The sequence below is a fragment of the Bos indicus x Bos taurus genome, chromosome X (assembly GCF_003369695.1).
Source record: "Bos indicus x Bos taurus breed Angus x Brahman F1 hybrid chromosome X, Bos_hybrid_MaternalHap_v2.0, whole genome shotgun sequence".
NCBI lineage: Eukaryota > Metazoa > Chordata > Mammalia > Artiodactyla > Bovidae > Bos > Bos indicus x Bos taurus.
In genome coordinates this window covers 144,716,720-144,727,222 of record NC_040105.1, presented here as the reverse complement: position 1 = coordinate 144,727,222, position 10,503 = coordinate 144,716,720, and the positions used below count along the sequence as shown (strand labels likewise).

General features: G+C 38.5%; 1 pseudogene; it reads right to left on the bottom strand.

The window, feature by feature from the left end:
- Window positions 1-4,209: 4,209 nt before the first annotated feature.
- Window positions 4,210-8,975, bottom strand: LOC113888214 (annotated as a pseudogene).
- Between the last annotated feature and the right edge of the window lie 1,528 nt (window positions 8,976-10,503).

Sequence of the window (10,503 nt, the reverse complement as noted above, 5' to 3'; positions counted from 1 at the left end):
TTTCCACTATAAAGTGAACAGATTATACAAAACTTAATAGAACAGCTCAAAATGAAAAATCTGTGGGCTTTTTACTCTGAAATAGAGTAATTATGGCCTTGTCAATAACACTTAGCTAGAAATTTTTAAACAAGCTTAATTATGTTGACTTTATCCTCCCTATCCCCTAATTCATATTCATCCACAACCTAATGAACCCGTGCATTCTTAGCTTTGGTTTTCTTAGTTCCATATTTGACTAATTGTCATCACCCACTCCTGGATTTACTCCCCCTTCATATCTCTGAAATTGCTCTTCAACATCTGTACTCCACTGTCAGACTTACTCTAAACCCTTCCTGCCAGTGCTCTGTCCCTCTGATCACTCCATAAGACAAAATATTTCCCAAAGATTATGTACATTGAGACCTTGATTATCCATAATGCTCTGTTTTGTATAACATGTATGAGTGTTCTGACTTTAAAATTTCAAATTAACCAGAAAATTTTATTTAAAATTTTAAAATAATTTGATTTGCTTCAATTCTTATTTAAATACTTTTAGAGTGTCTAGGATGACTTTTTCATCTTAGTAAAAGCAATACAATGGGTAAAACGGACTTTTTTTTTGATGACTGGGGTCTTTTTACAGATTTGGTATTGATTACCAGAGTCTCCGTTTTCTCATCTATCATATTTGAATCATATAAATTCCTATTTCAGGGGACTTCCCTGGTGGTCCAGTGGTTAAGATTCTGCACTTCCAAAGCAGGGGGCACAGGTTCAATCCCTGATAAGGGAATTAAGATACCACATGCTGCGTGGCTTGGCAAAAAAACAAAAACAAAAACAAACCTATTTTGATGGCAGATGTAAGGATTAAATGAGATAATATATATGAATAATAGTTTGCCAGTGGGCTTCCTTGGTGGCTCAGATGGCAAAGAATTGGCCTACAGTGCAGGAGACCTAGGTTTGATCCCTGGATCGGGAAGATCCTCTGGAGAAGGGAATGGCTACCCACTCCAGTATTCTTGCCTGGAGAATCCCACGGACAGAGGAGCCTGGCAGGCTTCAGTCCATGGGGTTGCAACGAGTCAGACATGACTAAGTGACTAACACTTTCACTTTTCACTGTATAGTGATCTGCAAAAATACTTTATTGTTCTCAATAACTTATGAAGGACTGTTAATGAAATGAGAGAAGTCTTTCGATGATTGGACATACCTAATAGATATTAATGAAATTTTATGTGTTGGCTTCTTTGGTCATTGCCTTTTGCTTAAATTTATTTTCATAAATTTTTATTGGAGTATAGTTGCTTTATAATGTTGCATTAGTTTCTGCTATACAGCAAAGTGAATCAGTTTTGCATATACATATATCTACTCCTTTTTAGATTCTTTTCCTATATAGACCATTGCAGATCATTGAGAAGAGTTCCCTGTGCTATACAGTAGGTCTTTATTAGCCATCTATTTTATATATAGTAGTGTGCGTATGTCAATCTCAACCTCCCAATTCATCTGCCCCCCCTCCCCTGCTTTCTCCTATGGTAACCATAAGTTTGTTTTCTATGTCTGTGACTCTTTCTGTTTTGTAAATAAATTCAGTTATATCATTTTTTTTTTAGATTCCACATATAAGCCATATCATATGATATTTGTCTTTGACTTACTTCAGCCTTTTGCTTAAATTTAGAATATGGAACAAAATCTGAATAGTAAGAAACTTGATTAGTTAATTGAGGTTTTATTGTATATAGCTATGTCCAGCTGCTGCTGATTATAAATGCATCCACTTTTTGTTATTTGTGATTTGAGTAGTTTTCTAAGCATTTTTTTTTCTATCTTTGAATCCCTGTTGTATGTAACAACCCTGAGGAGAGGGGCTTCCTCTCTGATTTCTTATCTTCCCTTACTGTAAGTTACAATCTCTGCAAAGAGCAGGGGCCCACCCAGCTCCCCACCCCTGAATCCCCTAGTCCCCCAGTCACATAAACTCTACATTCATACATACACAGTTAATCAGCATGAAGGAAATGTCCTGAAACTGATAAAACTGATCTTTATAGTCCAGTTTGACACACTGTGAAATTGTGATTCATAATAAGAAATATGTATTTGGTCTTTACCTGCTTTCTAGAACAGAACTTCTAAAACCCTCAGTCTTCTAAGTGTTGATAGAGATCAAGGTGTCTTTTGTTATGTTAATGAGGTAGCTTTTAGAAAGCACTCAAGGACAGGGATTGGTTGTCAGGAGAACCAACTTTGTGATTCACTCAGTTCAGTTCAGCTCAGTCGTGTCCCACTTTTTGTGACCCCATGAATCGCAGCACACCAGGCCTCCCCGTCCATCACCGACTCCCAGAGTTCACTCAGACTCACGTCCATCGAGTTGATGATGCCATCCAGCCATCTCATCCTCTGTTGTCCCCTTCTCCTCCTGCCTTCAATCTTTCCCAGCATCAGGGTCTTTTCCAATGAGTTAGCTTCTCGCATCAGGTAGCCAACGTACTGGAGCTTCAGCTTCACCATCAGTCCTTCCAAAGAAATCCCAGGGCTGATCTCCTTCAGAATAGACTAGTTGGATCTCCTTTCAGTCCAAGGGACTCTCAAGAGTCTTTCCCAACACCACAGTTCAAAAGCATCAATTCTTTGGTACTCAGCTTTCTTCACAGTCCAACTCTCACATCCATACATGACCACTGGAAAAACCATAGCCTTGACTAGACGAACCTTTGTTGGCAAAGTAATGTCTCTGCTTTTGAATATGCTATGCAGGTTGGTCATTACTTTCCTTCCAAGGAGTAAGCATATTTAAATTTCATGGCTGCAGTTACCACCTGCAGTGATTTTGGAGCCCCCCAAAATAAAGTCTGACACTGTTCCCACTGTTTCCCCATCTATTTCCCATGAAGTGATGGGACCAGATGCCATGATCTTCATTTTCTGAATGTTGAGCTTTAAGCCAACTTTTTTACTCTCCTCTTTCACTTTCATCAGAGGCTTTTTAGTTCCTCTTCACTTTCTGCCATAAGGGTGGTGTCATTTTCGTATCTGAGGTTATTGATATTTTCCCCAGCAATCTTGATTCCAGTTTGTGCTTCTTCCAGCCCAGCGTTTCTCATGATGTACTCTGCACAGAAGTTAAATAAGCAGGATGACAATATACAGCCTTGATGTACTCCTTTTCCTATTTGGAACCAGTCTGTTGTTCCATGTTCAGTTCTAACTGTTGCCTCCTGACCTGCATATAGGTTTCTCAAGAGGCAGGTCAGGTAGTCTGGTATTCCCATCTCTTTCAGAATTTTCCACAGTTTATTGTGATCCACACAGTCAAAGGCTTTGGCATAGTCAATAAAGCAGAAATAGATGTTTTTCTGGAACTCTCTTGCTTTTTCGATGATCCAGCAGATGTTGGCAATTTGATCTCTGGTTCCTCTGCCTTTTCTAAAACTAGCTTGAACATCTGGAAGTTCGTAGTTCACGTACTGATGATACCTGTCTTGGAGAATTTTGAGCATTACTTTACTAGCGTGTGAGATGAGTGCAACTGTGCGGTAGTTTGAGCATTCTTTGGCATTGCCTTTCTTTGGGATTGGAATGAAAACTGACCTTTTCCAGTCCTGTGGCCACTGCTGAGTTTTCCAAATTTGCTGGCATATTGAGTGCAGCACTTTCACAGCATCATCTTTCAGGATTTGAAACAGCTCAGCTGGGATTCCATCACCTCCACTAGCTTTGTTCATTGTGATTAGAGGGTTGTAATTTTCAGTTCTACCCCTAGACCTCTGGGACAACAGAAGGGACTGGAGGGCAACAGATCACCAATAGCCAATGATTTAATCAATTATGGTGCTGGTGCTTAGTCACTCTGTCGTGTCCGACTCTCTGTGACCCCATGGACTGTGGCCCGCCAGTTCTGCTGTCCATGGGGATTCTCCAGGCAAGAAAACTGGAGTGGGTTTCCATTTCCTTCTCCAGAATGCAATGGTAGTGTAGACCATATAGATTATTACAGATGTCTAAAATATAGCATATTTGGGGGCCAGGTATTTACTAATTTTTAGTCTAGATAAGGGGGGAAAATCTATGCAGAAGTCATAATTTTCCAGAATCACATGGAAGACAAGTTGTGCTTAAAACTGTGTCCAAGAAATTGCTTCACAGACCCAAATCCAGTGACTCCTGGGCCATCTCCAAGAATCCCGCAAGGAAAAGATTCCACTACACATACACAAAGGTTCTAAAACACCCCAGAATGAGTGTTTCAGTGAGTGGTTTTGCTTCGTTGTGACAGGGGACAGTCCCCGCTACATTGTCTAAACACCTGATAGCCCTTACCTCCTCTCGCAGCACGTACTGCTCAATGAGCTTCTTCAGCTTCTCACCCAGCTCGATGTTCTCCTGGTAGAGCTTGGCGTTGTGTATGTCATATTGCTCCAGCTGTGCCTGGATTTCATTCAAAGTAATTTGGAAGTGTGCAGTGGCTTCTTTCCATCTTTCTTCCTCCTCTTGGGCCTGCTGCATATTTTCTTCCTTTAATGTCTTATTGTGACGCTGAAGTTCCCTGCAAAGAGACTCGAGCTTGCTTCTTGCCAAGATAGCCTTGCTGTGTTCACTCTGCAAATGAACTTTATCTTTCACAATCTGGGCTTGCTTCTTCTGCAGAATCTTCATTTGCTTCTGAATGTTCCTGCTCTCCTCCAGAAGATTGGCATATTTCTTACAGAGAGCTGCCAGCTTCTCTTCTGAAGTTGAAAGAGTGTTCAAGGCTTAATCAATCATACCCATATAATTAAGTCCCTATAAAAATCCCAAAAAGATGAGGCCTAGAGAGCTTTTGGGTTGATGAACACATGGGGATTTGGGGAGAGTAGTATAGCAGAGGGCATGGATGCTCCCACATATTTTGCTCTGTGCCTGTCTTCCATCTGGGATATCACTTATCATATCCTTTAATAAACTGGTAAACATAATTAAAAGATGCATGCACCTTAGAAAGAAAGCTATGATAAACCTAGACAGTGTAATGAAAAGCAGTAGCCTCACTTTACCAACAAAGGTCCGTCTAGTCAAAGCTATGGTTTTTCCGGTAGTCATGTACAGATGTGAGAGTTGGACCATAAAAAGAAGACTGAGCACCAAAGAACTGATGCTTTCAAACTGTGGTACTGGCAAAGATTCTTGAGAGTCCCTTGGACTGCAAGGAGATTAAGCCAGTCGATCCTAAAGGAAATCAATGCTGAATATTCATTGGAAGGACTGATGCTGAAGCTGAAACTCCAATACTTTGGGCCACCTGATGCAAAGAGCTGACATTAGAAAAGACCCTGATGCTGTAAAAGATTGAATGCAGGAGGAGAAGGGGACAACAGAGGACGAGATGGTTGGATGGCATCACCGTCTCAATGGACATGAGTTTGAGCAAGCTCCAGGAGATGGTGAAGGACAGGGAAGCCTGGTGTGCTGCAATCCATGGGGTCATAAAGAGTCTGACATGACTTAGTGACTAAACAATGACAACAAAACCATAAGTAAGCAATTCGCTGAGTTCTGGGAGCCAATAATCCAAGGAAGGGGGTCACTGGATTCTCTCATCTATAGCCAGATGATCAGAAACACAGGTGACAACTTGGACTTGAGATTGGCATCTGAAGTGTGTGTGTGTGCTGGGGGGGACAGGGTCTTGTAGGACTGAACCTTTAACCTGTGGAATCTGATGGTGTTTCCTAATAGATCGTGTCAGAATTGAGTTGAATTGTAGCACACCCAGTTGGTGTCTGCAACATTGCTTGTTGGTTTCGGAGAACACCTACTCCCCCACCCCGCCACACACACACCCTCAAATCAGAATTGGGTGTAGGATTTAAAGATATATCTTCATGTGCTTTAGTTTTCTTTTTCACACCTTGACCCTAAGCTACTTGGGAACTAGAGTAATGCCATTCCCTTTCCTGTATAATTTTGTACAGTTCCAGGAATACATTAGTTGCTTAATGAATACTGGTCAAGTATTAAATTGGCTTTAAGTTCTATTGTGGTGTAGTGGTTGTTTTTCTCTACTGCAACCTCATTTTCTCCACCTTCCTGTTTGAAATATCTCAGAGGGAGAGTTTAAAATGTGTGTGCTTTAGGGACTTCCCTGGCAGTCCAGTGGTTAAGACGCTACACTCCCAATGCAGGGGGCATTGGTTTTGCATGGTTTTGATCCCTGGTTGGGGAACTGAGATCTCCCACGCTGCATGGTGCAGCCAAAAAAAAAAAAAAAATACAATAAAAATCATGTGCTTTAAATATAGGCCCATATTTTCATACTTCAGGGACAATAATCAGAAACTGGCCCAATTTCATACCTTTGGGGCCAAATGTCTGCAAATGATTCCTGAAAGACACATAGTTCCTCTTTGGTTTATGGACTAATTGTAGCACATGAGCAATCTTGGAGACCTGCCATGTGCCAAGTGAGGAAGGGGCAGACTGGTGCAGGTGAAGAAGGGGGAGTAGAAGATAGGTTATTTAAGGATAGATTTGATCAGTAACTAACATTCATGAAGAGCTGTTGGTGTGTTCATTCCCCTGGCACACAGAAGCCACTAAGCAGCTACTTAAGCTTCATTCTGAGCACTGCACTGGAGTCTAAGCTAAGAAAACAAAAAAGACCACAGGTGGCTGGGTTTGTATCTATACCTGCGGCTCATAGGTAAATTGACTCAAAGGTCTGTGTGGTAGTAAGTAACCCTACCGAGGGGCCAAAGCTGGGGCCCAGGAGTCTGCCTGAAGTGTGATGCCAAAGATGGACCAGGCTGTTAGGTTTCTTGCATCTGGCCTTTCATTGTTTCTTGCACTCAGAAAACTCTAGCCCAGGGTTTCTTCTTCATGTCTTACATCAGATTCATCTGGGTGAGAGGGTGAAGTTTTGATTAAAATGCAGATTCTTGGCCCTAGCCCAAATTTCCTGAATCAGAATTATTGCAGTGGGGACCAGGAATCTGGGTTTTGGCAGAGGCTCAAGATTGCTCAAGTTTGAGAACGATTGTTAGCCATCTAGAAGACTCTCCAGTGGCTACATTCGTTATTATTTTTTGTTGCTTTCATGCATTTGTGTATTTTCTTGTCTCTGTTTAGAATTTCCTTCCCCTTTTCCATCATTTTTGAAAGACTGGTGGAAATGTCACTGAGCTTTTAGGAGGCAGCGCTTTTGGATAACTATGAACAAGAGTGAGATGAAAAATATGCACTGAAATTAGACTTTGTTGTAAAGCATTGCAAGTATGTAATGATAATTCATCCCCCTCTAGCAACCAAGAAAAATGCTAGAGCTGGTTTACTGCATTGCTGATAATTTTTTTTGTATACTTGCTCTCTCATTAGAATAGGGGCTCCTTTAGGACAATCCCTAGAACAGTACTAGTTCCATAAAGTGCTTAATGGGCTTGTGAAATGAATGATTTGTTGATAAGCAGCATTGGATAAGAAACGGGCATTTGGACCCAGCATCAGGGTCTTTTCCAATGAGTCAGTTCTTTGCATCAGGTGGCCAAAGTATTGGAGATTGTTTCAGCATCAGTCCTTCCAAAGAAATCCCAGGGCTGATCTCCTTCAGAATGGACTGGTTGGATCTCCTTGCAGTCCAAGGGACTCTCAAGAGTCTTCTCCAACACCACAGTTCAAAAGCATCAGTTCTTCAGTGTTCAGCCTTCTTTATGGTTCAACTCTCACATTCGTACATGACTACTAGAAAAACCATAGCTTTGACTAGACAGACTTTTGTTGGTAAAGTAATGTTTGTGTTTTTTAACATGCTGCCTAGGTTTGTCACAGCTTTTCTTCCAAGGACCAAGCGTCTTTTAATTTCCTGGCTTCAGTCACCATCTGCAGTGATTTTGGAGCCCAAGAAAATAAAGTCTGTCACTGTTCCGATTGTTTCCCTATCTATTTGCCATGAAGTGATGGGACCGGATGCCATGATCTTAGTTTTTTCAATATTGAGTTTTAAGTGTATATATGTATGCTTAAATAATTTTTCTACCTGTATTTCTTTTTTTATACAAACTATCAGTCTCTGAAAACTTTTTCAATCTGTCCCCTTTTATTTTGCTTTTTATAATCTGTTGTGAAATGGAATACTAGATAACCAATCTTTGAGTTTATGCATTCACTCATTCAGTAAAGATATTTGTTCAAATATTCTGGATAGCACAGAACTGAACAGCAGATAAATGCTTAATTTTTTCCTAGCCCACGTTTTATTTATTTACTGTTTTTTAATTGAATGTATCTCCCATTTTAAAAATTGACTTATAAATTTGCTGCAAAGTTGTAGCCAGAGGTTTATTGTTTGTGACATTTCCTCCTTCCATATTGTTGTATCTTTTTTTTAATAAATTTTTTTCCTCAGGTTTAAACACAACATTCATAGATTTGTTTTTCTCTTGTGAGAGCAATTCTTTTCATCAAAGTACTTATAATCTTCCATAGGACTGGAAGGGTCAACATAATCTGAAATCTTTTCTGAGATGTTCTATATTTCTAAGAGAAAAGAATAGTTGAATTGTGTCTTATATAATTGCAAGTGACAAAAACATCTAATAAATTTCATCTTCCCTAGAAACACAGAAATATGGACTTGGTTGGGAGCACCTATATAAATCAAGTAGAAAAATGATTCTTCATAAAATTTTGATGACTGAACTGCGCTTTGGCTATGTTGAAAGGGTACTGTGACCCACTTTTTCTATCAACAAATCCACCGAGGTATATACTACAGTCTACTTTTCTTTGGCATGGTAAATAGAAGCATATCCTTATAAGGAGGCAGCCTGATTCAAAGACTGTACCTCATTTTTAATCACAGTAGACATTTTATGACCAGTTGTCCATGCACTCATGCACAGTGAAGACAAAGTATTCCCCTTTGTTATTTTATCATTTTACAAATGAGGACACTTCAAGACTCTAAGTATGTTCTTGCCCAAGATCATACATTTATTTTGGTTGAAATTTTTAATGTTTATTTACTATTTATATTTTCCTTTTAATGGCTGTCTCTTCATGTCCCTTGCCCTGTTTCTATTGAATATTTATATTTATATGTCTCTAAATCATTATTTTAGTACTTTTATTTCCAAAACAATAATATTTTTCAATTTTAAAAATCAACTTGTGAGATATAATCACCTCTGTTTTTTTCTGGCTTTATTACATATTTGTTGTTTTACAGTTTAGTTTTTAGTCTACTGATTATATAGTTTAGTGTATGAAATCAGGTTGGGTTTGAACATATTATTTTCCAAATCAGTTGTATCAGGAAAACTAAAGAATTCATCATTTTACTCTTATTTGAAATTACATATTTGCTTTACTCTATATTATTTTATATGAAAAAATTTTCAGGCTTTTTAGTATGTTCTATTGATCAGATATCTTACTTTTGCAATAATGTTAGAACTTTCATTTTCTTAGATTCATGATTCATATTTGTCTGATAGGAGAAATCTTTCCTTACTACTCTTTTTCTAAATTTTCCACAGATATTCTCATCCTGTTAGTCATCTTGGTATCCATTTATCAATCCAAAACAATTGAACTTACTGAATGTACGTACAAAAGAGAAATACAAAACAGACTCACAGATATAGAAAACAAACTTGTGGTTACCAAAGAGGGAAGGGAATCTGGGAAGGGAAATATTAGTGGTATGGAGTAAATAGATACAAACTACTACATATAAAATAGATAAAAATAAGGGCCTACTTATCGGACAGAGAATTATACCCATTATCTTGTAATAACCTATAATGGAGTATAATCTGCAAAAATACTGAATCACAATACTGTACACCTATAATTAACACTGTATTGTAAATGAACTTACATAATAAAAAATAAATCAATTTGGTATTTGATTGGAATTGATCTACATATATTAATTAGTTTGGGAAAAATTAATAAATTTACCATTTTGAGTACATAAAAATGTATGTCTCAGTGTATTTGTCTTCTGTTCTTTTCTGCTCTACAAGTATGTCTTTTTAAAAATTATCTGGCCAACTTAACTCTCTGTTCCACTTGAAATATGCTTTCTTGGATTTTTAGGCATATAATCCTATCATTCACAAATAATGACAGTGTTGCATCTTTTTCCCTATATATCATATGTATTCATAATCTCAATGTCTTCATCTATAAAATGTAGATAAAATATTACTTATTTTATTGTGAGGATTATTGTGAAAATTAAAGGGAATAAGTAACATAAAATAACACCATTGTCTTACATATGGTAAATCCTCTATAAATGTTTCTATAGCTTTATTGACTATGCCAAAGCCTTTGACTGTGTGGATCACAGTCAACTGTGGAAAATTCTGAAAGAGATGGGAATACCAGCCCACCTGACCTGCCTCTTGAGAAACTTGTATGCAGGTTCAAAACGCGACAGTTAGAACTGGACATGGAACAACAGACTGGTTCCAAATAGGAAAAGGAGTACGTCAAGGCTGTATACCATCACCCTGC